Below are 27,656 nucleotides of genomic sequence, written 5' to 3' on the forward strand. Positions count from 1 at the left end.
TAAGTTGTTGGGGATGCAATGGAGTGGGAAGCAGAGAAGAGGAAAACCAAGCAAACTTCTGGTGCCTGAAATAATTACAATTTCTTACTCGTCATTTCTCAAGGCTCACAGGGAGTAAAAATGTGCACCCAGCCAGGGCAGACAAATGAACACCTTCACCACAGCCAGTCGAAGGAACTGCCTGAGTTGAGCTAATGTGCTAGGGCAAGAAGAGAACAGGTGTAATTATACTAATGATTTATTGAATGTTTGATTAATTGAAAATTAAGTGAATGCATAGTGGCAGAATTGTCATAGCAAATCGCTCAGCTGTTGGCTTAAAAGGTGTTCTATTTCCCTTCAGTAAAGCAATTAAAAGCATCTTAAATCATTGGGCAAAAAACATATTTGTGTGAAACTGTCCAACACAGGAGCAAGAGGAACATGACGAAAATATCTTAAAAGACCCTCATTGGGCAGCGTGTGGAGAAAGGAACATTTTTCACAAAAAATGGAAGGTACAAAATCCTATCATTTTAGAAGTTAACTCCTGTCTGATTTAGGAAAAAAATGATGGAAAGTAAGAAAACAGAAGATGGTCTCAAGGTAGTTGGGAAGACAGTGATTTTTGCGAGTGAGTGTGAGTCTCTGTGTGTGTATGTGTGTACAAAAATGCTTTGAGACTATCCTAGCCCACACAATGACTTTGAACATAATAAATAAGAGTGATCATTTAGGGAGGACTCAACAACAAGGGAGGGGGCTTGACAAGAAACAAGGGGACAAGTCATAAGCCCCAACATCCCCCCTCCCCAAGCCAGGTGTTTGTGGGTAGCAAACAAAAGCTGCAAATTGTTCACTGTGGCTTCTCCTACCACCATGCAGAAGGGAAGCAAGGGGAAACACGATGGAAAAAGGCCTTCATTCTGAAACTAGGGTTTTGAAATCCTCCACAGCACTAGCTGCTGTCTAGGTTTCCTTTTGCAGTGCGTCCCGCTTCTGCCTCTCTGCACTATTTCCTCATCTCTGTTCCCTGAATCTTCCCCTAAGCCCCTCTCTCACAGAGGAGTGCGCCCGAGAGTTACAAGCTTAATGTTTTCTGTGTGGCGCTTTGAGCTTGGGGAAGGAGAAGGCGGATGCAAATTGAACACATAAATAAGAATTTAATAAACTTTCTCTTTTGGTCTCCTACGTGGCTACTAAAGTTGCAGAATCTGGAATTAAAAATGAGCTATGGAGCAGAAATGGGGAGGAAGGGCAGTCTCCTATCACACTCCTGGGCTTCTAAATGTACATGCCCTTCCTTTCTGGAAAGGGCAGTTCATCCAAGGAGATCCAAAATCTTCAATTCAGTATGTTGACTGTCAAGTCTTCTTGGGGTTGATGCTAAGGAAATCTTAGAAATGCCCCAAGATGGGTGTACAAGGATGTTCACTGCAGTGATGTTTACAACAGCAAAACAAAACAAAAATGAGAAGCCATCTAAATATTCACTAGCATTTTCCCAAGTGTAGTTTAAGGAAGACAATTGTAGGAGCTATTAACATATGATTTCCCTAAATGATGATTTTAACAGGTAAACAAAGACTTCGAAACATGAATGTTCATAGTGTGTTGCCGAGAGGAGGAGAGGAAATACCTCTGTCTCAGCCCCACTTTCAGAACACAGATCAGCAGCTCCCAAATTTTGAAGGAGGACCGTCTAGGAAACGCTGGTATTGATCTGGTTCAAAATCTCTTCCTATGATCAAACGACATGTTAACAAAATAGTGTGCACCTTACAATTTCCTTTTTGCAAATAGAAATCACATCTGGATTAAATATATGTGGGGAGAAATGTGTGTGTGCATGGAAGACTGGAAAGAGATTATACCGAAATGATGACAGTGGTTATCCCTCAGCTGATGGATGATTAGAGATGATATACTATTTTCTTCTCTGTACTGTTCCATATTTGTCAGTAAACATAGCACACTTTTGTAATTTTTCATGTTTTTATGTGACTACACGGCTTGTACAAACATCTAGCAATATTGCAAAAAACAGGAGTTCTCTGAGACACATGGAGGAGATAGATACCTACACCAGACGACTTGTGGTCACCTATTATTACAGATACCCTAAACAGGACAATTTTCTGTCATTCCTAAGAATATGTCAGCTCTGGCCATATGTCTTGTAAGATTGGAACTCTGCCACACACTCTATTAAAAAAACAAAAAAAGACTACAGCTGTAGCCATTAGAACAACTCAGCCAATTAAAGACGTCTCAAAAGTGTAACAGTGTTGCCCTTCAGAAAGGCCAGTGTTGGCAAGACCAGGAAACAAGTACAACTCTATTAGACCAATGGCACATCCCAGCATCCAGAAACAGGTAAATCTGCTTTGTCCCCATGCACAGAAAGATACAATTAACCTGGCTGCAAAGTAAGTGATCCTGCCTCATTACCAGCCATCAGGCTGTCCTACAGGGGCCCCCCATCCAAAGCTGGAAGGGGAGGCTACTAATTATCATGCCAAATTAAGCCTTGATTATTCCCCAAGAGACACCTATTAATTGGGCTGCTACACTGCATAACAGTTTTGCACATTAATAATTGAGTTGCAATGACTTGATTTTCTCCTCGTAAATGTGATTTGTTTTCCACTCTTTTACTTTCAAGTTGCCCTATCATCAAAACTGGGACATGGGCGACCAGGAAAGCCACTGCGGTTGTGAACCTAAGGAGAGGAATTTAGGGTTTACCTATTCACGGGAGCAGTAAAAAGTTTTCAACACAAACCCTGTCACAGCAAATATTACAATGCCTGTACAAAGCCAGCCACTGGGGCTAAGCATCCGGGTTTTAATAGGCGTGAAAGGTGGTCGACAATTCTGTCCATCTAACCTATATCTATCTGTATATGTATATATTTTAAGATAGAGTCTTGCTCTTTCACCTAGGCTGGAGTTCAGTGGCACCATCTTACCTCACTGTAGCCTCGACCTCCCAGGCTCAAGTGCTCCTCCCACATCAGCCTCCTGAGTAGTTGGGACTAGAGGCGTGCACCACCACGCCCGGCTAATGTTGGTATTTTTAGTAGAGACAGGGTTTCGCCATGTTGCCCAGGATGGTCTTGGACTCCTGAGCTCAAGTGATCTGCCTGCCTCGGGCTCCCAAAGTGCTGGGATTACAGGCTTAAGCCACCATGCCAGGCCCTAACTTATACTTTTATCCCTCTTTACTTCTCATTTTTAAGACATACTCTATCCCAGTGGCTTTGTTGTGGTTTTAAGCACTTTCTTGCACTGTAAAATATTTGCTATCAGGGTCATCTTGCATATTTCAAAGCTGAGTCCTAAAAGCAGCCACTTCTCCAAGGAGCCCTTGTTCCCTTTTTGGAGAATGGTATTAGAAACTGAGATCTGGGTAGTAGGGATGCTCACTGCTGCTGGGGGGTTGTGGCTTCCAGGACCTCTAAGCTGACAGAACAAGAAGATCTATGTGTATACTAACCCAGGGATGTATGCATGTCTGTAGGTATTTCTATACTTAACCATCTGTGTCCCAATTAAGCTAAACATGATTCATTCTGATGCCAACTCCCATCCATCATGCCGTGGATCACTCTAGACTTCTTCCCTTGTAACCTCCCACTCAAACAGTGAGAAACCTTTGCCCAGTATGTTTTGAGTAACCTCATTGGAGTTGCAGTCCCACTAGATGAATGCCAACCCATTTGTTCATTTAAAAGGACTTTGGAACCATAGAGCAATGGCTGGGCTGGGTCTGCCATGCTCGTCTCACTGAAACATTTGCCATGAAGGCACTGCCAAGAAACTCTAGGACCACAGGGTCCTGGTGCTGCCTCATTACTGACCATCAAGCTGCTTAGTGCATCTGGTTAGGGCATTAAAAAAAAATTCTGCACATCACTCCAAGGTTCCAGATGAAACTTAAAAAATAGCCATGAGGTAGCACTATCCCAAATAAAGAATCTGGCACGACTTGGGTAAGTGTGATCTGTTATTTCTTTTTAAAAACTGAAATCCAGAAACAGCTAAAAGAGCAAGAAACTGAAGGCAAAACAAACCCAAAAATGCAGCCAAGAAAAGATGACGGAAAGCACAAAGAGGTTGGGAAAGGAACGCAGCAAAATTAAACGAAGCTACAGTTCTTGGGAAGGTTCTCCGAGACCAGATGGCAGAAGAAATGATTTATCCCTCCACGTATTTCTGCAATACTGAATGTTCCAAAATAATATATGGATTTGGGATAAATAGGCAGTTAGGCAGGCTCTCTCTCTCTCTCTCCCTCTCCCTCTCTCTCTCAGTCTTCCCCCACCCCTGTTGGCTCCAGCTAGGTGAAGGGGAAAGCAGCCATATTACAAACAGTCTGGTATGCCTGCCTCCAACAACTTCCAGACCCAAGGGGGGTGTAGAATACCGAGGCAGCTGCAATGGCCTCTGGGTTTGCTGTTCAGCCTGCTGTGAAGAGGAAAGTCCTGAGCCCAGCTAGAGCCATGTGGGCAGAGACAGTGAGTAGCAAGCTCAGGACAGCAGCACCACCTCATGTTTGTCTAGGTTGGGCTGCAGGGTCGTCTCCTAATTCTGAGCCATTGTGTCTACAAAGTGGGGTCTGAATTTCTGTTTTAGCTCAAGAGGTAGCATTGCATATCTCTGTGGAGCAGGGACTGGCTGTGCAATTTGTGGTTCTGCCACTTACTAGCTGCATGAAAGTTAGGCAGCTTTTTAACTCCTGCATGACCCATTTCCTTACACACAACGTGGGGATGATAATAACAATGCATGCCCCATGGGGCTAGGAGAAAGGTGAAATGAATTAAGAAATTAGAAGAGCAAGGAGAGTGCCCAGCAGTATAGACTCCCTCAACTTCAAAGAGCTAGAGGAGGAGGGGGAATTAGATGGAGAGCAAGGAAGTAAACGTCAGAGGAGAGAGACACAGAGAGGGTTAAAATCAAAGCAGGCGGACTGGGACCTAGAAAGTTCCCTTTGCTGGAGGCTGGGAAGCTGAGGCCTCTTTTATATGAGATAGCAGGAGTCTGCTGTAGCCTCAGGCATAACAGAGGAAGGTGCTTTTCAGAGTGGCTGGCTATCCTTGACAGAGAGGGGAGGCCACCCAGATGGCAGTCAGCAGCTTGGAATCTGGGTTGGACAGATGTGGATTCAGTTGCTGGTCTTGTCCTTGAACTGTCAGAGCCACTTTCTTTTTTCTTTTCTTTTTTGAAACAGGGTCTCACTGTGTCATCCAGGCTGGAGTGCAGTGGCTCAATCATGGCTCACAGCAGCCTCAACTTCTCATGATCAAGCGATCCTCCCACCTCTGCCTCCCAAGTCAGAAATACAGCTGTGCAACACCGCACCAGACTTTTTTTATTTTTATTTTACAGGCAGGGTCTCAGTATGTTGCCTAGACTGGCCTTTAACTGCTGGGCTCAAGCGATCCTCCCACCTCAGCTTCCCAAGCAGCTAGGGCTACAGTCATGTACCACCATACCTAGCTAATATGTTTTATATTTTCTGTAGAGAAGGGGTCTCACTATGTTGCCCAGGCTGGCCCCAAACCCCTGGGCTCAAGCAATCCTCCTGCCTCGGCCTCCCTAAGCGCTGGATCACAGGTATAAGCCACCACTCCCAGCTGCTTTCTTATCTATGAAATGCAATTAAGAGCTCTGTAATAATAATAAATCATAATAACAAGTAAATAATAGAAGCATTATTTACAGTAGCCAAGAGGTGGAAACAACCCAAATGTCTATCAACAGAGAAATGAACAAAACATGATATATTCTCACAATGAAATATTATGCAGCCTTAAAGAGGATGGAAATAAGAATAACACGCTATGACATGAACCTCGAGGAAAGTGAAATAGGCCAGATACCAAAGGACAAGTGCCATATGATTACACTTAGATGAGGTACCTAGAACATCGAATCCATAGGGACATAAAGCAGAATGCTGGTGGCCAGAGGCTGGGAGGACATGAGAATGAGGAGTTAATATCTCATAGGTACAAAGTTTCCATTTGGAAGATGAAGTTCTGGAGACAGATGGTGGTGATGGTCACACAACAGTGTGAATGTATTTAATGCCACTGAACTCTACATTTAAAATGGCTAAGGTGGTACATTTTATGTTATGTCTATTTTACCATAACAAAAAAATAATTTAAAAAATCTAAAGGCTAAAACAAAAACCAGAGAGAGAACGGTATCTGCCGTACAGGATTTTATTGAGCAATTATTCTCACCAGTCACTGGGCTGAGTATCTTAAATGCATGACCTCATTTAGTCTTCATGACAACTTTTTGGGAAGGAATAGAATGTTGATAAAACTTGGATTTTTTTTTTTTTTTTTTTTTTTTTGAGATGAGACTTGCTCTGTCACCGAGACTGGAGTGCAATGGCACAATCTTGGCTCACTGCAGTCTCTGCCTCCCAGGCTCAAGCGATTCTCCTGCCTCAGCCTCCCAAGTAGCTGGGATTACAGGCACGTGCCACCACACCAGGCAAATTTTTGTATTTTTAGTAGAGACGGAGTTTCACCATGTTGGTCAGTCTGGTCTTGAACTCCTGACCTCAGGTAATCTGCCTGCCTTGGCCTCCCAAAGTGCTGGGATTACAGGCATAAGTCACCACAGCCGGCCGATAATTTGGATATTTGTCCCCTCCATATCTCATGTTGAAATGTGATCTCCAGTGTTGGAGGTGGGCCTACTGGGAGGTGTCTGGATCATGGTGGAGCAGATCCCTTATGAACGGCTTGGTTCCATCCCTGCTGTAATGAGTGAGTTACCACGAGGTCTAATTTTTTAAATTTTATTTTAGGTTCAGGGGTACATGTGCAGGTTTGTTATACAGGTAAATTGTATGTTGCAAGGGTTTGGTGTGCAGATTATTTTGTCACCCAGGTAATAAGCATAGTACCCAACGGGTAGTTTTTGAGTCTCACCCTCCTCCTACCCTCCATCCTCAAGCAGGCCCTGGCGTCTGTTGTTCCTTTGTGTCCATGTGTACTTAGTGTTTAGATCGCATTGATAAGTGAGAACATAGTATTTGCTTTTCTGTTCCTATGTTAGTTTGCTTAGAATACTGGCCTCCAGTTCCATCCATGTTGCTGCAAAGGACATGATTTCATTATTTTTCTGGCTGCATAATATTCCATGGTGTACATGTGCCACATTTTTAAAATCCAGTCTACCGCTGATGGGCATTTAGGTTGATTCCATGTCTTTGCTATTGTGAATAGTGCTGGGCAATGAACATAGGGGTACATGTGCCTTTATGTGATTGCTAAAAAGAGCCTAGCACCTCCTCCTCTCTCACCATGTGACACTCCCGCTCCCCCTTCACCTTCCACCAGAAATAGAAGCTTCCTGAGGCCTCACCAGAAGCTGAGTAGATGCTGGTGCCATGTTTGTACAATGTACATAACTAAGAGTCAAATAAACCTTTCTTCTTTATAAATTATGCAGTCTCAGGTATTCCTTTATAGCAATGTAAAACAGACTAATGCAGATGTCTTCCCACTTTGTGGAGTCAGTAAGATGATGGTAAACAGGGAGATGCATCTCACAGATACCCCTGCCCAGCTGCAGGGTTGAGGTCAGTAGGCAGCCACAGCTGTCAGCCCCTTCAGGGCCTGCGTCAGCTGCAGAGAGCCTCCTTGCTCAAGGATCACACCTTTCCTGGGGCAACTTGCATCCAATGACTGAGAGAGGTAGGGGTAAAGTCCCAGCCATTTCAGCCCAAGGAAAACACACACACATACACACACACACACACAGAGACACTGATAAACTCTTCACCTCTGGAGCTCCCCAATGGGTCAGCTGAGGCTTTCTAGGCTCACCTCATAGTCTGACTCTCCCCCTCTGCCCAATTCTGCTCTCTACTCCTTTCTTTTACTGGTATGGATCCCTCATAAGCATCTGGTACCCCCAATGCCTTCTGATTATCTGTGAACCCAACCTCGAACAATGGTTAAGTAGTCCGAGGACGTGACTAGCAAATTGGGTAAAGAGGGTATTTGGAGCATTAAAAACACTCCTAGTGAAAGTTCTCATTACTAGGTAAATTCTATACGTCATGAACTACTACTTTTAACTACTTACTAGGATATGGCATAGATAATATGGTAAATGTAGTAATGAAATTTTGACTTTCAAGAAAGTCTGTCTTACCAGGTGAATAGGTTTCAGGAATCTACTTATGGTAATTTTTTTAAAATTATTATTATTATTATTACTTTTTGAGATGGAGTTTTGCTCTTGTTGCCCAGGCTGGAGTGCAGTGGTGCAATCTCAGCTCACTGCAACCTCTGCCTCCCGGGTTCAAGCAATTCTCTTGCCTCAGCCTCCTGAATAGCTGAGATTACAGGCACCTGCCACCTCACCCAGCTGATTTTTTGTATTTTCAGTAGAGATGAGGTTTCACCATGTTGGCTAGGCTGGTCTCGAACTCCTGACCTCAGGTGATCCGCCTGCTTCGGCCTCCCAAAGTGCTGAGATTGCAGGTGTGAGACACCGCACCCGGTCAAAATTCTTTTTTTGTTTTAACCTTTCCTATGGTGCTGACATTTTAAAAATATATATAAGCATGTGATGGCTATACTGTTATTTTTCATTTCAACAAGGCTTGGGTTCAGCTATTGAGAAGAAGGCCTGAGATCGGGAGAGGACAGCACATGATGCACTTCTCACGTTCCTCTCTGGGTGAAAAATTGAGTAAGTCCCCCGACTCTGGCTCTGATGATCAAATACATCACCTTAGGGGAATGCCTCTACAGTTTCCAGGTACCCACCTGGTTTATTCAGGGATGCTGTGGTGAGTGGGGGAGAGTATTTGATGAGAGAGAGGTTTCAAGCTTTTTCTTACCAATCATAAGAGAAGGAAAAGATACCCTGAAAACATGTATGTCAGCTAGCTCATCCACATACCAGGGCAAATTATGTTTTGATACAATAACTCAAAATAATTTGTACCCGTCCACAAATTTAACATTGCCTTTGGGCCCAAATTGAAGGACTTGCGGCAGAATAGCTATCCTTAATGCCCAGACCCCTCATTTGACACTTACCTACATACAACCATCATGAGTTTTTCTTCACCGTGCCTGCATGTGTTCATGTCCTTATGCCTCATTTTCCCACCTTGATCATAAACTCCTTCAGGGCAAGGGCCATGCCTGATCATTCATTTTATGTCCCTGTGTATTAACCCAATGCCTTGTCCATCATCAGAATAGGGCAGGGGCTGGCTGACAGATGAGTATTCATGCCAACAAAAACACTCTTCCCATCGTCCAGTTTAAAGAGCCCATTTGTCTGTTATGACATATCACTCGCTTTGGTGTTTCTTACTGGAGTGCCCGACCAGCCAGCGTTGATAGGTCACTGGACACATTATATAATGTGCTGAAATTAACTGAATTAATATTGCCAAAATGGCTTGGCTTTTAAATGCAGGCTTCTCCTTCAAAGACACACAGCACAGTCTTGACTCTGAAAGACACCGCTTTTGTATAGAAAATACCTGCATATTATGACTGTTACAGAGAACCTTATTTTAGTCACTGATCCTGAAAGTCACGTTAAAAAAAAAAAAAAAAGTAACATAGGGAGGATAACTATGAAGGAAAAGCCTGGTAACAGTGAACTTGAAGAGAGTTCGAGGCTAAGGTGGTCCCAGAACAGTAGTCCATATGCTGCCTTGCATACTGATAAAAATGTTTTAAAAACTGACATGACAGGGGTGCCTGGGTGCGCACTTCAAACGGGTTGAAGACGCTGTTTCTTATAGTGATGATGGCTGCATACTGGTTATGATTATCACTCGCCTGCCTACTTCAATCCCTAAGATAATAATAGAAATGCCCATTTTTAGTACCTAATGTGTACCAAGAACAATGCCACATTCTCTAGCTTTAAGCTCATTTTCACAATCATCACCCCATGTTCTAGAGTCTTCAAACACTATGGACACATTCAATATGCCTCTTTTATGAATAAGGGGGAAAACATCACAAAGAATACAAAAACCCTCCAAGGTCATATCAACTAGAAAGTGGGGGAGCTGGAATTCAATATCGCTATAAGGGATTCACATTTCTCACCATTGCATAATGCTTAGGAAGTCAAACCGTGGGGGAGGAAAACAGGGCAGAACAAAGATGTGGGATTTGAGAACGGCTTGGAGGACAGCAGGTGGGAGATGCTGAAAATAGCATAGAATAATGTGATTCTAACCAAAAAGGGGTGGTCCCACCACATCTGCCTCGGTGAATAACAGATGGAGAAGTGGCATGTTAGACCCTGTGGGGCTCTGGCAAATACTGATTGATGATGATGACTTCAGAAGAGCAAATAAAAATTTGAAGAGACAAAAGAAAGAGTTAAGTGCTCATGGGGAAAGACAGGGCCCAGCCCAGGAAGAGATACTGACAGGATTGATTTGGGTTATGGCAGCCACAGGAAAACTTCACAAGAATGGTCTTACTTAAGAATCTCTAGTTTTTGTAGCTAAATCATCCATTGTGCTCTCTTAAAAAGTTGCACTTGAAGATCAATGCAGACTTTCCCACATTCTCATAAATCTTAGAAAAATGGACTCGTTTAGATGTAGAAACAGATTACCCCCCCTTACCACACCTTCTGTGTACATCTTAATGCTGTATTATTTTACATAATGATATTTACATGATCTAATTGTCAAATTGGAGCATGAGGGAAATAAAATTTTAAGGGAGTTGGAAGAAATTTAAGTGGATTTCTGGTTTCTAGCTCCTAATTTATGAGTAACAAAATGCATATTTTACGATTTCCAAAGAGTTGAAATAACTCCAAATTCACAGACAGTGTGCAGTGGGACAAGAGACAATTCTAGTTAGCTTAATTACTGAGGAGGATGATAAGTTTGATCAGTTAGGACATAATTATTAAGTACGTACCATAGACCAATCAACCCTCTGATTGGTTCCTTAATAGAACAGATGTTTTTTAAAAAAGAGACTTTTGGTCTTCTGGCCACATCCAACACTTGATTACAATTGTTCTTCTACTATCTTGGCAGATCTGGTGTCCCTGGAGAAGGCTAAAGGTGGGCCATGTAGAGATATGGACTTCCAATACCAAGGGTGGGTCTTCTGTTGATCTTGTTTGCTCAGTATCTGTTTTCCTTCCTTTTGTGGACAACAGCCTGTTTGTCTAGGGAAGGATCATCCCAAACTTCATTTGTGCTGTATAGGTTTTTCTTCCCCTTTTAATCCAGAGGTGAGCAAATGACCTTGGCTTGGTGCTCCCACATCATGGTTCCATCCACCAACACAGAAACCAGTTCTGGGATAAGCCTTTGACTCAAGCTGCTCCAGTGAGAATGGACCATGTGATCACACAATGGAAAGCAGATTTATAAGGAGATACTAGATTCTGGACATCATTTAGTTTTTGGATTCCTTAATTCCTGAAGTCAGTCTCACCCTGGGCTTTTTCCTATGAGCCAATATATTTCCCTTCTATGCTGAAGGTAGTTTGAATTGGGTTTCTGTTGCTTGCACCCAAAGGATCCCTGGCTGGTGGAATGCTTAATATGACTTCCTCTGGCAAGCACAGTGACCAAAGTCAAGTATCACGACTACAGTGGGTGGAAACCGACTTAAGATGCAGAAAATTTAAAAACCAGGTCCGCTACTGCAGCTACCACCATAGTGACCACTATACCATATATACATATTATAATATATAACATCATCACCACCAAGGTAGACGCCCCATTTCTCTAGTCAATCCCTGAGTATCTTCAAGCAATTCATATGACTTTTCTTTTGCATTCCCCAGAAGAAATTCTGAAGGGAAAGGAATAAAGAATTTTGCATTGGCCAAGCATTAGTTTGAAATGCCTAAGCTCTTCTTTATGGAAGTTTTTAAATGCAGTCACTTTTGATTTAGTTCAGAATTATAATCAACTAGAGGCTACAGGCATTTTAGCCTGCTGGAGTTTATATTGGGAGTTTTGCAAGACAGCAATCTCTATTTCTTAAACATGTGCTTTAGTAAGACAAAATACTATTTCTCAGTAGAGCACACCCTTAAAGAAAATCAATGTAAATGTTATTCTACTTCTCACCTCTTTTTCTCTACAAAACTAAACACTGCAAACACAGGCACAGCAAACTGCATTTCTAAAGGTTTTGTAAGTTAAACAAGCCAAGAAAGTTACATGGAAAAAAAAATCCCCTTGGAGATATAAAATTGTTCATATCTGAAGGAGACTGAACAGATAGCAGAAGGGAATATACTATAATATTTGATGAAGAGACGTAATTATCATTTATGAATGAGGAAGCTCAATGTTTTTCTAAATTACTCAAATTAAACCTCAAATAAATATTTGAAGTTCTCCATCTAATTCGGCTACAATGAAAAATTGAATCTCATTACCTCTGGATTTACATCGACTCCAATTTCAACGATTATATTTATTTCAGAGAGGATGAAAAAGCATTTTTCACTAGGAAGAAAATGAATTGAGGTTTCAATATAAAACAAGACTCATTGCATATTGTAAAGAAAGTGATAGTCTAATTTTTTTTTCCAAAGAAAACTTCTAAGAAAAAGTCACAGATATTTCACTTAGTTTGGAGATAAGTTTAAATAAATGACAATTATGTATCTGTAATAATGGTACAAACAGATATTGTATACCTCAATTTAAGCATACTTATTATATCAACTAGAGAGCATTATTTCTTTTACAAAATAATTCCTCATTCTACAAAAACACGCAGTATAGGATCCATTTAGTAATGAGCTCCCCAGTGTATTCTACCTGTAATTTAATTCAATTTTCACAGTTTTCTAGATACAACAATTGCCTCAAGCAAGTTAAACTTCTTTGCCAGTTTAAGTGCATACACTGTAGAAATCAAATCAGCGTGTGTAAGTCTGTTCATCTCTTTAAAAGCTTATTGCAATGTGGTTATAAAGGGAACAGTCAGTTGTCCACTATTTTCGCCACATGCAATTTCCTCCCATAGCTTCATGGCCATATGGAGATGTTCATCCTGAACCGCCTAGATTTTCAGCAGGGAAAACAAACAAAACCAACATCAAAACAGGACATGACAATGAAGACATCAAAGAACTGTTATTTACTTTTGCTACAAGAAGTACAGAGAGGATTCACGATTCTTGAACTATATTTCCCAAAATAAGCGACAGTCATTCACTTTCTTGACAAATATTTATTGAGTACTAACAACAGGCCAGACACTATGATCATCTTTTACAATATATTCTCCCTAAAGAAGATTCCAAGTGAAAATATATTGAGAGTGCTCATCATTCTATATCTCATACTTGAAGCATTCATAATAGGTGCATCAGCCACTTAAGTGCTCCAAGAAATCTTAAAGAAACTTGTTTAATCCAACAGTGGCCAGATACATTTAATTATGCCATTTTCTTTTCCTTTCCTTTCCCTTCCCTTCCTTTCCTTTCCTTTTTTTTTTGACGGAGTTTCTCTCTTACTCCCAGGCTGGAGTAAAGTGGCACGATCTCAGGTAATTGCAACCTCCGCCCGTTGGGTTCAAGCGATTCTCCTGCCTCAGCCTCCTGAGTAGCTATTACAGGCACTCACCACCATGCCTAGCTAATTTTTTATTTTTAGTAGAGACGGGGTTTCACCCTGTTGGCCAAGCCAGTCACAAACTCCTGACATCAGGTGATCCAACTGCCTTGGCCTCCCAAAGTGCTGGGATTTCAGGCACGAGCTACGGTGCCCGGCCACTGTTTTTTTTCCTTTTTATGCACAGTAATATCTACTGGGACAAGGGCTTTCTGAAATAGCAGTCACCTAAAAGTTCTTCTCCATATGCATCAAAGCCTGGCTGATTTAATATGAAATGCGGCTTTTAGAATGTCCATGTGTCATTTTTTTCCCTCCACCTACAGTGACACCTGTAGTACTGAACTATGCAACATCCTTTTCCCCCCAGATCTGACAAGTATTAGTCCTGTTTACCAAGCATGCTGTCTTCTGTGCATTGCCGTGGGGTTCCCAGGGCTCCAGGGCTGGGCTCTAGACCAGGTCTGTCCAATCACTGTGTTCCGTCACAGTGACTGATGCAGGGAAAAGCCCTTGCCCTGAATTAGTTAAATGAGAGGCAATGCTGGAATTCATTTTTATACCTATTACCAATGGAGTTGCTGGCAGGACATGATAGAGCTGGTGGCTCCTGGTGGCCATCTTGCTACCATGTGGAAAAACAATAGCCATGATGAGACCAACACAGTGAAAGGCAGAACTTTGGGAAGGCAAACATGAGACTGAATTCCTGGCCCCAAGCCAGTAAAGAGGCCCTCAGCGAACAAAATGTGTAAAGAAACAACTGCAAGGACATGTAAGTAAAACACTTTGGAATTTCCTTGGGTCAGGCAGTTTTTGATCATCAACGTTTTCATTTCCCCCTTTATATCCAAAATAAAACGTTCACATGGTAAGACCAACCAGTTTTCTCTTCTCGTGTTTATAATGGAATTTGGATGAGAACTATGGATATAATCTACATAATTAATCTGTGCCAACTCCAAATGCCAGATAATCTCTTAAATTGTTTGTCAAGATAAATAGGACAGAAAAATTGACTCATACACCAGCCTCCTCTCTAATTTAACAAAATCTGAGAATCGCACAATGGGTAGAATATTGACAATATGCAGTAGAAGTTGCCCTAAAGGGATTATTTAGCAGGAACAAAGAAAACTCCAATAGTTGGCAGAGTCATGATGAGGTTAAACAAAAGATGAAATTCTTCTCCAAATCTGGGTGTTGAATTACTGAAATTTGTTTCAAATATTTCAGCATCTGAATAGAGACATATGACAAACATATGCCTATATTACAATAGAAAAGTAAACTTGCAACAAAGTAATCTTTGTAGTTACCTTGGTTTTGTTATCTGTAAAACAGGAGAAATAACAATGTCTACTTCATATGGGTAAACAGTCAATTAGATGATTCTCATAAAGGATCTAACATGGTATATGGCACTCTGTGAACACTAAGGAATTGCTGAATAAGGATGATGGTGGTGATGGTAGCAGATGAGGATAAGGATGATGATTGTGGTGATGGTAGTGAATAAAAATGTGTTAATGATGATGGTGGTGATGGTAGTGGAGGAAGATGATGTTGCTAATGATGGTGGTGATGTTAGTGGATGAGGATGATGATGATGGTGCTGATGGTAGTGGAGGAGGATGATGGTGATGATCATGGTGGTGATGGTAGTGGATGAGGATGATGATGATGATGGTGGTGATGGTAGTGAAGGAGGATGTTGATAATGATGGTGGTGATGGTAGTGGATGGGGATGGTGATGCTAGTGGAGGAGGAGGATGATGATGATGGTGGTGATGCTAGTGGAGGCAGATGATGGTGACGGTGGGGGAGGATGATGATGATGATGGTGGTGATGGTAGTGGAGAGGAGGATGATGATGATGGTGGTGGTGCTAATGGAGGGGGATAGTGTTGATAATGATAGTGGCGATGGTAGTGGAGGAGGAGGACGTTGATGATGATGGTAGTGATGGTATTGAAGGAGGATGATGGTGATGATGATAGTGGTGATGGTAGTGGAGGAGGATAATGCTGATAATAATGGTGGTGATGGTAGTACTATGAAGATGATGCTGATAATGATGGTGGTGATAGTAATAGATGAGGATGATGGTGATGATGATGGTGGTGATGGTAGTGGATGAAGATAATGCTGATGATGATGGTAGTGATAGTACTGATAGTGACAATGATCGTGATGATGATGTTGATATCAGAGGTGGGTTGAAACGATCAGAAGATAGAGAAATTGCTCTAACTTGGAGTATATAGTTGGCATTTCAGCTAGGTGTTGGTTAAAGGGAAACACATTCAGGTGGAAGAAACAGTAAAAAAAAAAACGTGTTTGGATGAAAAAGTGCATGGTGGAAGGAGGACAACAAAAATTTTCCAGCTTTGCTAGAGTGTAGGTGAATCAACGACTTAAATGGAAGTAATTCGGAGAGGAACCAGGAGGCCGACACATGCTGTTTGTTTCTTTGTCGGGCCACAGGGTCATCGAAAGTAGTTAAACATTTCAATGTTCTAGGAAGAATAATGTACCAGTGATGAGTAGGATGGATTTAAATGAGAGGAACTCTAGGGTGAGACACCAGGTAGCAAATGACTTCAAGGATCTAGGTAAGAAATAAAGAGAGATGAAACACTTAGAGAAAACCACATCTGCTCTATAATGTTAGAGAGGTATGAATCCTAACCACAGCTCAGACACATACTTACTCCCTGGGTGATCCTTCAGGGAGGTCACTGAGTTAGTTTCCTATGACGCTAAACTTGTAACAAAGTAATCTTTATAGTTACCTTGGTTTTGTCATCTGTAAAACAGGAGAATATGTTACCACTAACTTACTCAATTAAACTTAATTAACTTAATTGAAATAACTACTCGTTTATTATCTTGCAGTTCTCTTTATTAAAAGTCTGACACGTCTTTTACTGGACTGAAATGATGGCGTCAACAGGCAGGGCTGTGTTTCTTCTGAAGGCTGTAGGAGAAAAATCCATGTCTGACTTTTCCAGCTTCAGACGGCCACCAACAGTCCATGGCCCATGGCCCCTTCTTCCATATTCAAAACCAGAACAGTAGCATCTTTCTGACCATTCTTCCACTGTCACTTCTCCCCTCTGACTAGAGCAAGGAAAAGTGTTCAGCTTTCAGGGACTCTTGGGATGACATCAAGCCTATCTGGATAATTAATTTTCTCCAATCCAAGGTCCTCAACTTAATCATACCTGCAAAATTCCTTTGCCGTGTGCAGTGACATATCCACAGTTTCTGGGGATTAGGACGTGGACAGTTTGGAGGAGCCATTATCCTACCTGCCACGGTCATTTTACGTTTGTGAGCCGAGATCGTCTTACACAGTGGAGGCACACATTTTCTTTCTTCCTGGGATTGATGTAAAGATGATATCAAATGATATGTATAATGCGTGTAATGTGATAACGGGAAACCGGCGAAACGCATTTACTCAGAATGTTTACTTCCCAAACTTGAGTGGCATCCACAAAAAAAAAAAAAAGAAAAAGGAATAGATGGCAAAGGTACTGAGGAAGTAGAATTAATAGGTGTTGAAAGTGAAAAGTTTGGATTGGGAAGGTGGAAATGGACAGAGAGGAGTGAAGAATGATGGCAAAATAAACTTTCTTAAGAAACAGCTATATTCATTACGGGCTTAAAGCTCTGCCACCCCCTACCTCTGCAGCACACACACATCGAGATGCTCTGTATAGATGCGGGAATAATTTTATAGGGACAGGAAACCACCCTCTGATGGGAGTCACATCTAACTCCCCCACAGCTAACAGCAGACACTTTTTGATACAGAAGACATGGTTGGGAGATTTCTTTCCAGGACTCTGTAATTCCCTTTTACTTTTCCCAACATCTCTCAAGACAAAGTGACATTGTCATGTTAACAATCACAAGGAACATGATGTAACATGAATAACAAAATGACTGGAAGCTGCAAGCGCTGGTACTTGTTTCCACTCTACAAATAGGAAAACAGTTCGCTTCCTGATGATGCCCAGCCAACCTCATCACAGGATGACAGATTTAGCCGGAGGTGAAAATGAAAACCCAACCCTGCCAATTCCCCTGATTATGTTTCAGAGTCCAAGGGGGGAGAAATTCAGTAATGTGAATTTAGAGGAAGGAAAATGATAGCCTGGAGACAGTACATTTCTTGGCTCATGGTACTTCTAAAGTAAAAAAAAAAAAAGGCAAACCAAACTTGAAATATCTTGGAGTTACAAATATTGTTTTTGATTCAACCCACTTCCTACTGTACTATAATCGACCAAAAGCAGAGGTTTACGATTCCTAAGCAGCCAATCAATCAACCAATCCCTGCTTGGTCTTACTAAATAATGATACATAAGATCATCTTAGTATCTCATTAGTATAGTTTTGAAATGATGATCTTTGAGGTTTTATTTGCCTTTTACTTATATACTACTTTTTTAAAACAAATAGGTTAATTTTATTTTTTTCTTTAATGTTAACCTATGTTAGGCAAAATCAGTTTGCATTTTAAATAGTCCCTCCATTTTTTTAAAAAGTGTGATGGTCCTTTATATGAATTTTTGTCATGAACTGATCTGTGAATTATCTTTTCTAGAAAGGTATATTGCATGGGTGATGTTATCATTCTATGCACACTTAAAAACACACGTATTATCATTGTTTCTCCACATCCTAGTATTCCAATAAGATAAAATCGAATATCTTCTTAGAGAGTCATGTTCTTTAAAGTAAACTCTTGATGAATTAGCCTATGTTTTAACTCATGTAATATAACTTTTATTCAATCCTTATAAGCTAGAGGACCAAGTCTAAGACCATCTTCTAAGCATTTTTATTTCACTCATGGATAATTCCCTATAGGAAAAAAAGCATAAATAAATAAATAAAGCAAGGTTTCTTTTCAAAAGATTACCCAAAGAAGATTAACTTGTTTATCATCAATACCCAAAGCTGATTTTCTATCAGCTTGCCCCTATGCTCTGGGGAACAGTCAACTCTTATACCTCGTCATTGCTGATTCTCAGTTGACAAACACAAGCACACACTCACAAGCATGCAACAAAAGGAAACCACATTCAGAGACAAATGTCTTTGCAGGAGACAGAGCTTACTGCCCTCGCTCGAGAAGTCTGTGCAGTGAGTCTCTCCCTGTAGGAAGACGGAGAAATAAAACAGCTGGGCTCTCTGTTTATTTCCATGTCGTGGGAGTTTCAGGGAAGAACCAAACAGAACATGAAGGATGGACATGTCAGCAAAGTACTTCCAGAGGATTTTCATGACAACTGTCCCCAGGGAATGTGTCTACATTCAGGAAGATATCAAATATAGAAACCTTTTGATATCCTTTATAGTAGACATTGTCATGGACAGGCTGAGGCGCTTTATAGGAAAGATAGGTCCTGTGTAAACATCTCTTGCATAAACATAAAAAAATTAATTTGTGCATTAAATACATTTACTCAGCCTTAGAAGATGAGTATTTAAAACACATGAGAAGAAATTACCATCTAAAAAATAATATTTTTAGGAAAAAAGTATTATCTATTGCCCGCATCAAATAAATCTAGATTTTCATATATATGTGGAGGTGAAGACTTAAGAGAAATGCCTTCCTTATATTTCAAAGTCTATTCTATCACTTCATGTGAATTACAAACACATACGAAAACAAGAAACAATTCAACCTAAGGATCCTGCAACCACTTCCTACAAAAACCCCAGACACGATCAGCCTTAGAGAATGAGCTCTCTAACAAGAAATACCACTTGACCCAGCAATCTCATTACTGGGTATATACCCATAGGATTATAAATTATTCTACTATAAACACATATGCACATGTATGTTCACTGCAGCACTGTTCATAATAGTGAATACTTGGAATCAAGCCAAATGCCCATCAATAATAGACTGGATAAAGAAAATGCAGCACGGATACACCACGGAATACTATGCAGCCATAAAAAGGATGAGTTCATGTCCTTTGCAGGGACATGCACGAAGCTGGAAACCGTCATTCTCAGGAAACTAACACAAGAACAGAAAACCAAGTACTGCATGTTCTCCCTCATAAGTGGGAGTTGAACAGTGAGAACACATTGACACAGAGAGAGCCACATATCACACACCAGGGCCTGTCAGGAGGTGGTGAGCTAGGGAAGGATAGCACTAGGAGAAATACCTAATGTAGATGATGGGTTGATGGGTGCAGCAAACCACCATGGCATGTGTATACCTATGTAACAAACCTGCACATTCTGCACATGTATTCCAGAACTTAAAGTATAATAATAATAAAATAAAGAATATGAATCTGCAGGTCAAATGGCTGGTTGGACAGTGATGCAGGCTTCACCTCTGGTAGTCTTCGGTTTGACTCCTACTGTCCCCACTACGGTGCTTGGGAAGTTACTTTGCTCAGCCTCTCTCTCCTCACTTCTTAAATAGAGGAAATGAAAATCCCCACTGCTGTTGCCAAGGGGTCCAAATAAAAGAATGCAGGTGATACAGTTTGTATCTGTGTCCCTGCTGAAATCTCAGGCCCAACTGTAAACCTCAGTGTTGAAGGTGGGGCCTGGTGGGGGGTGATTGAATCATGGGGGTGCTTTCTAATGGTTTAGCACCATCTCCCTAGTGCTGTCTCGTGATACTGAGTTCTCATGAGATCTGGTTGTTTAACAGTGTGTAGCACCTCCTGCCATCTCTCTCTTCCTCCTACTCTAGCCTTGTAAGACATGCCTGCTTCTCTTACTTTTTCCACCATGATTGAAAGTCTCCTGAAACCTCCCCAGAAGCTGTGGTGCTTCCGGTACAGCCTGCTGAACCCTGAGCCAATGAAATCTCTTTTCTTTATAAATTACACATTCTCAGGTATGTTTACGGCAGTGCAAGAATGGACTAATACAACAGGTGAGGTGCATAGCATAGTGCTTAGCATAGAAGACGTTTCCAAGAGTGGTTTTGTCAGCATTTGTCATCTTTCATTTCTGAAGCTCTCACTCAAGATGATTGTTTTGAAAATATGGTGGAGAGAAATAACACGCATTCACTGTGTCATCATTCATTTTGTGCTTCCTGAGCCCACATTTCCCAGACTCCTTTGGAGTTAGGTTGGGCCCATGTGACTTGTTCTAGCCAATAGGGAGTAAAAGGAGTGCCATGTGACCACTCTGGGCTGACCTATAACAGAGTAGGTGTGAGCCTTCCATCCTCTGTCCTCTCCTGCCCCTGCAACTTTGAAAAACCATATGGGACATAAATATGGCTATATGAAACAGGAGCAGCCTGAATCCTGACACTTCCCCTTGGAAGAGAACCTTCTTAGAGAACTACTAGACCTGAAGTGGGTTTTATGTGGCAAGAAATAAGCTTGCAAGTGATAAAATACTGAGATATCGGGACATGTTTGTTACTGAAGCACAGACTAGCTTATCCTGACTAGCAGAGATCACCACTTTTAAATTTAATTATTTAACTTAACTTTAGGTATTTTTAATTTCAGTAGCTTTTGGGAAATACAAGTGGTCTTTGGTTACATGAGTGAATTATATAGTGGTGAATTCTGAAATATTGGTATACCTGTCATGCAAGTAGTATACATTGTACCCAATATGCAGTTTATTACCCCCACATTCTCCTCCCAACCTCCCCCTTCTGAGTATCCAAAGTCCATTATATCATTCTGTGTGCCTCTACAGAATCATAGCTTAGCTCCTACTTATAAGTCACAACATACGGTATTTACTACCTGATGTTAAAACCAAGAATTCAAAGGATACTCATAATCTGTATTTCTACGGGTGCCTGAAGTAACAACAATAACAACAAAAGCCCTTCATCTGTAAGTGTGATTCTTTCAGGAATTAGATACCTGCCGTTCCTGTTTTTAACACTGCAAAGATTTCTGAAATGAGTTTAACCATGCTTTTCCATGACGACATATTATTGGTTTGTGTTTATATAATGAATATTTTCACATCATATCATTGCGAGCAGAATCTACATACACACACAAATCAGGTACACAAAATTAATCAATCAAAAGCATTTCTTGGAAGATTATCATTGTCTTAAGCACTCAAAATACAAGACAGTAGCAGCAGTGCAGAGAATGTTTAAAAAGGACATGCAATCTGTCTGTGGGTTTCTTGATGTGTTAACTGGGTTGGGGTGTGTGTGATGGGGGAGGTTGTGGGAAAAGGAGAGTTATGGCCTGAAACATAATGGGAAGGTTAGCCTCACAACCGTGTTTCCTTAGCATTAAAGAAGAAAATGCTTACCTTTGTGTCTCAACAGGACAAGGAGAGATAGCTGTGCTTTGGGGGGAAGCTCTATCAACTCCACTGCTGTCTCACTCCTATTGAAGAATGTGTTCACCCTTTAGCAAATGTTCCCAAGATGTATATAATTTCATGGATGGAAGAACAACAATTTCACAGAACTTAAACGACACAACCACGTAGTGCTTAAATTATGCAAAAACAAGCTGCGTTTTGAGTACAACGGAGGCCTGGGCATAGCAGTTCTTAGGTGTACTGTCATCGACATGAAACTGAATGGCCCACAGGCTTCCTGAAGCATCAGTAGAGCAAAGGAGGAGGGGCGAGGGCTCAGATTAAGCCCACACAGATCTGCGAAGTTCCCATGTAGAAAGACGCCTTCGATTGCTATGAATGGCCCTGACCACTGCCTCATCTAATTTGAGACCTACCTGAGTGATAAGAACATCTGAACCCTGGAAACCTATCTGATTACATCGAAGGGATTTGTTCCCTCACATTCTCTCCGCTTAATATGTAGAAGAAATGTTAGTCCCCACTGCTGCTGCAGCTGTACGGTTTAAATGAAATAATGCACTGCTGAGCACAGCGCTGGGCCCAGCCAAACATACAGTACATTTTCAAATAATATTTTTTTTAATATGCAGTATTTTTTCTGTCTTGAAAAAGCTAGACAGAACCTACTTGGTTTTGTCACACTGAAATCAACCTAAGTGTACAAAAATAAACGCTTTTTAAATACTAGAAAATGTCTGTATAATGGAAGAGGACATGAAGTCATTAATAATGGTGTCTTTAAGACAGAAATATTTATTATTTTAGGGAACATTCTCATGACAGAATGAAAACAACATTGTGTGAAGGCTGTTTGTTAAAATTGCAGGTGCTTGGAGGAAAAAAGGATAGGGGCAGATACCAAATTGTTAAAGCTGGTATTCTTGAGTGGTGAGGCCATCTTGTTTTTATCCTTTTCTATATTTTTAAATGTTCTACAATAAGCATGGATGACTTTTGTGTAACTAGCAAATGATGTCTGGACTTGATTTAAGTGTGATTAAAAAATGAAACTCTTGGCCGGGCACAGTGGCTCATGCCTGTAATCCCAGCACTTTGGGAGGCTGAGGTATGCGGATCACCTGAGGTCAGGAGTTCGACACCAGCCTGGCCAACATGGCAAAATCCTGTCTCTACTAAAAGTACAAAAAAAAAAATAGCTGAGCATAGTGGCACATGCCTGTAATCTCAGCTACTCGGGCAGCTGAGGCAAGAGAATTGCTTGAACCTGGGAGGCGGAGGTTGCAGTGAGCCGACATCAAGCTACTGCACTCCGGCCTGGGCAAAAGGGTGAGACTCCATCTCAGAAAAAGAAAAGAAAAGAAAAATTATCCCTCTTTTAGTACACTTACTTAAAGTCATTTATTGCCAGTGTAATGATTAACAACACCTCCTGTCTTTATTTTTGGTTAGTAAGTACAGCAGGAATAAAGAAATGGAATGGAATATAAAAAGGTGACAGCTCGTATTTATTTAGCATTCCTTTCTGGACAGGAAATAGGGAAATGACAAGGGATGGAAGTTTGAATTTCACCTGTAACTTTTCAGTCATCCTGCAGCCTTAGGCAAGTTCCTCACTATTCTTGAGCACCCATTTTCCCCTTTTGTAAAATGTTACTAATACAGCCTGCCAAAGAGATTAATTGAAGATCACCCTAAGCAAAGCCAGAAAACGTATAAAGTATGCCTGGGACTTCGTATATACAGAGAACTTGCTAGTTCCTTTTGCATGAAGGATTTCTCACTCTAAAGACAAAGGAAACAACTAGAAGAGAAAAAAGAAATGCTTTAAGGAATTTTTCTTTTCCTCTAGACTTTCATGTTTCAATTACTTTGCTGACCAGTTAATGGTCATTCATGACAGGGGGCTAGGCCCTCATGCACAATTTAAGTTCATCTTTAATTTCTTCCTCTAGGGCTCCAGATCAACTTCTAAGACACTGATAAAGAAGCCACCTCCCATTCCAGTGGCTGTCCCCTCATCTCACCCACAGAATCAGCTGGCTTCCTTTTCAAGGACAGAGGGGGATGCAGCCCTACAAGTAATTGATAGCTCCATGCCTGTTTCCACTGCAGCAATTTCTAAGATGGCACAAGCTGATGATGTTTGCAAGACTTAAGTTCAGGGGGTTTGCCATGGCCAGCAATTGATTGCATCTTGATATTCCCTCTCCTGTGATACTTAAACTGGGGGTAAGGATGAAAACATCTGCCCTCAATGGCTGCTCAGGAAAATTACAAAATCAGAAACTATATAAAAGCATACCTGTCTTCCTTTTAGCTAATTAAAACAGTGGCAGGCACCAGGGAGCTTTTCTTTATCGTGCACTGCCATCTTCTGGCCACATTAGCCTCTACACCAGCAACCCACCAGTTCCACGCATAAGAAACTAATGAACGTTTGCGTACATCCTTGTGTTTAACATCAGATCCTAAAGTCGAACCATAAAAGCATGCTGATACCACTGAAAACCATAACTGTTTTATCTGCTTGAACACACGGTGTACACACAGATGAGATGCAGACAAATTTGAGGATGCCCAGAAGCTGCCGTTCACACTGTGGACCGTTCGCTATCTTCCCCACCTTGTAACAAGGGAAGAGGTATTAGCAGGCACCCACTGCGTGACGCGTGTTTTCACATATGCTGTCTCCCTCTACTCTTACAACCATTTCGTGTAAAACAAAGTGTTATTTCCATTTTGCTGAGGCTTCAAAGTTACAAAACCCATGGAGAGTCAAGTTGCTGTTGACTGGTGGAAGGAGGATTGCAATCCAGGTATGTCTGACCGCAAAGCTCAATCTCTGATGGGAACTACCTGAACTGCGTCTCACCATCTCACACACCCTGCTGTACTTAGACCAGGGTGTGCAGATGCGAGGGCTTGCTTTTGCCTTAAACCTGGTATGAGCCATGTGGTCTGTGCAGTTTGGATATGCAAACACAAACACAGATACATACACACACACGTATATATTTGTAACAAAAACAAAACAAAAGCTATATATTATATATAGTTTTGTTTATATATAGTTTTGTGTGCATGCATATATGTATTACAGGGTTTTTTTCTGCTAAACCATTTGAAAGTCATAGATATATCCTCCCCAAATACATCAGCATGCATCTCCTAATAAAGACAGTCTCCAACATAACCACAATTCCACGAATCACACCTAAGAATATTAACTTTGATTCAAAATTAAATGTAATGCCTAGGACCGTATTTAAAGGTCTCAACGGTCATTAAGAGGCTTGAAAAAATGTGACCTCTGCACTGGAACTGTGTCCTTTTTGTCTTTTTAAATTTAGAACAGTTCTCCCACCATTTTTATTTTTTTATGTGACAATTTGATGTAAGTCCTCTGTGTAATGCCCAAGGAAATTACGCATCTGCTAGTTAGCTCTTTCATCATTAAGTAAATAACCCTGTGGTTAAAGTCGAGTCTCCAGTATCCTACATGTTGTATCATACGCATTCCTCTCCTAAAAACAGGGTCATATGGATGGAGAAGCTGTCCTCACTCCTTGCCCGGCTGTGTAGGGCACTCAACACTGCAGCTTGTCAACCCCTATGAGGCTTGATGTGACTTGCCTGGCCTGTGAATTTTGGATATCATAGTTTTTTTTCTTATCCTTCCATGTCCTTTTTTTTATTATTATTCTCTTTTCTTTTTTCACAAATGTTCTCTTTTTGCCTTTATCCTGTTTTGAATTCTGATTAAACTCTCTGAAAATAAATTGTGAAAATTTCACCCTAAAATATTTTACTATGAGTCTACTGGTAATTATAACATCGTCTCACACCATGATCGTCAAACAGTGGGCAATTTTGCGCCCCGGGGGCCACATGGCAGCATCTAGAGCCATTTTGGGTTGTCTCAACGGGAGAAGGAAAAGCTCTCGCGGCATCTGGCGGGTTGAGGCCAGAACTGCTGCTCAGCACCCACGATGCACAGGACAACTCTCCACAGCAAAGCATGCACTGGTCCAATTTGCCAATAATGCCAAGATTGAGAAACCCTTTTCTACATCACCACAAAATCATTAAGCACATTCAGTGTCATTAATATTTAACAAATGTCTAACTTTCCTTTTCCATAAAATGAAACACATTTTTTTTAGTCTTCATAATTTCCCCCCAGAAGGGGCAATCAGCTTCGAAGTCTGATGGCAGCAACTACGGTAGAAGCACAAGGCGCGCCTCTAGTGGTCACCTAGGAAATCGACGCCTGAGAGCTCAATCCCTCCAAAGGAGGCAGGGCTGGATGCTTTATCTGAGAGTGGGAGCTAAAAGCGCTGACTCTGTTGCGTTGTTTGTTGCTGTTGTTGTTTTAATTGCCGTAATCCTTGTGCACAAATGATGCAATTTACAGGCAAACAGTCCACCTTCAGGGCACAGGCACTTCACTATTGCCCAGGAAGAACTTTAAAAGAATCGTGATATTTTGTTCTCTTGGGCAAAACAAACCGGATCTTAAAAGTAGACATGAGCAAAGAGTTCTCAGTCAGGAGTAAGGGTGTATCCTTTTGAGATAACTTCAAGATTTGGAAGAAGAAATAAAGGTTCAGAATAGAAAGATATTAATATCAAAACTTACTTTTAAGTGACATACTTGACTTTTCACAAGCATATTCCTGCAGAATAGCAGAAGAGACTTAAGATTTACTGGATTGATACTCAAAATAGCTCACTTTGTCTTCAGAGTATCCTGACTGAATAGAAAGGGCAGCTATTATGTCGACATTACAGACGTGAGAACTGAATTACAGAGAGTGGTTATGTCTATTAATTATATTATTATCAATATCATCAGATAAATTTGAACATTTTATTCATTGGGGAAAGATATTTTTTTCTGGTTAAATGACCGCTGTGGAGGGGGGTGATTGTGATTATATATTATTGCTTACTTCTTTCTTTACGGCTTTAACTAATGGGCCAAATTAACAAGAAATTGTTACTTTATTTTCTCAACTGACTTAAGTTTGGAGATGGAAAACACCTCTCTTCTGGAGACGAGGACAATATCACTAATTGATCACAGAACTACTTCTGCTAAATCTGGTTATACTTCTAAACCCTTCTTCACATAGTTTGCCAGGCAAATATTACCAACTGATAAAAATTTGCTACCAAGATAGCAAACTTTTTAACCAAGGTAGCAAAGACTTTTAACCAAGATACAATCAAAATAGATTTATTTTTTTCAGACAGTGTCTTGTTCTGTCACCTAGGCTGGAGTGCAGTGGTGTGATCCTGGCTCACCGCAACCTCTGCCTCTGCCTCCTGGGCTTAAGTGATGCTCCTACCTCAACCTCCCAAGTAACTGGGACTACAGGCATCTGCCATCATGCCTGGCTAATTTTTGTATTTACTAGAGACAGGGGTCTCATCATGTTTCCCAGGATGATCTCGAACTCCTGACCTCAAATGATCCACCTGCCTCAGCCTTCCAAATTACTGGGATTACGGGTGTGAGCCATCACGCCCAGCCTAAATAGATTTCTACTTACTTTGAGACCAGTACAGAAATTTGAAATTTCCTATGAACTATGTTAAAAGTTACTCAGGCCCAATTATCATGCAGCTCAATTTGCATTTATATTGTAATCTTTGTATAAATATTGATTCAATTCTATGCTCACCATGGTAGCTGAAACAGTGAAAGGTACTTCACTCATG

The 27,656-nt window shown here is 41.0% G+C and overlaps 1 protein-coding gene and 1 long non-coding RNA gene across 12 annotated transcripts in view; one reads left to right on the forward strand and one right to left on the reverse strand.

Annotated features, from left to right (window-relative positions):
- Nucleotides 1-27,656, reverse strand: part of RBFOX1 (RNA binding fox-1 homolog 1) — a 2,489,097-nt gene that overhangs the window by 1,005,992 nt on the left and 1,455,449 nt on the right. The window lies entirely within an intron of this gene.
- LOC115831293 lies at nt 6,578-12,071 on the forward strand. The gene is made up of 2 exons (XR_004026816.1): nt 6,578-6,617; nt 10,995-12,071. It is a non-coding gene; the product is annotated as an uncharacterized LOC115831293 (long non-coding RNA).

This window comes from Nomascus leucogenys, chromosome 18 (genome assembly GCF_006542625.1).
Source record: "Nomascus leucogenys isolate Asia chromosome 18, Asia_NLE_v1, whole genome shotgun sequence".
NCBI classification, from domain to species: Eukaryota; Metazoa; Chordata; class Mammalia; order Primates; family Hylobatidae; genus Nomascus; species Nomascus leucogenys.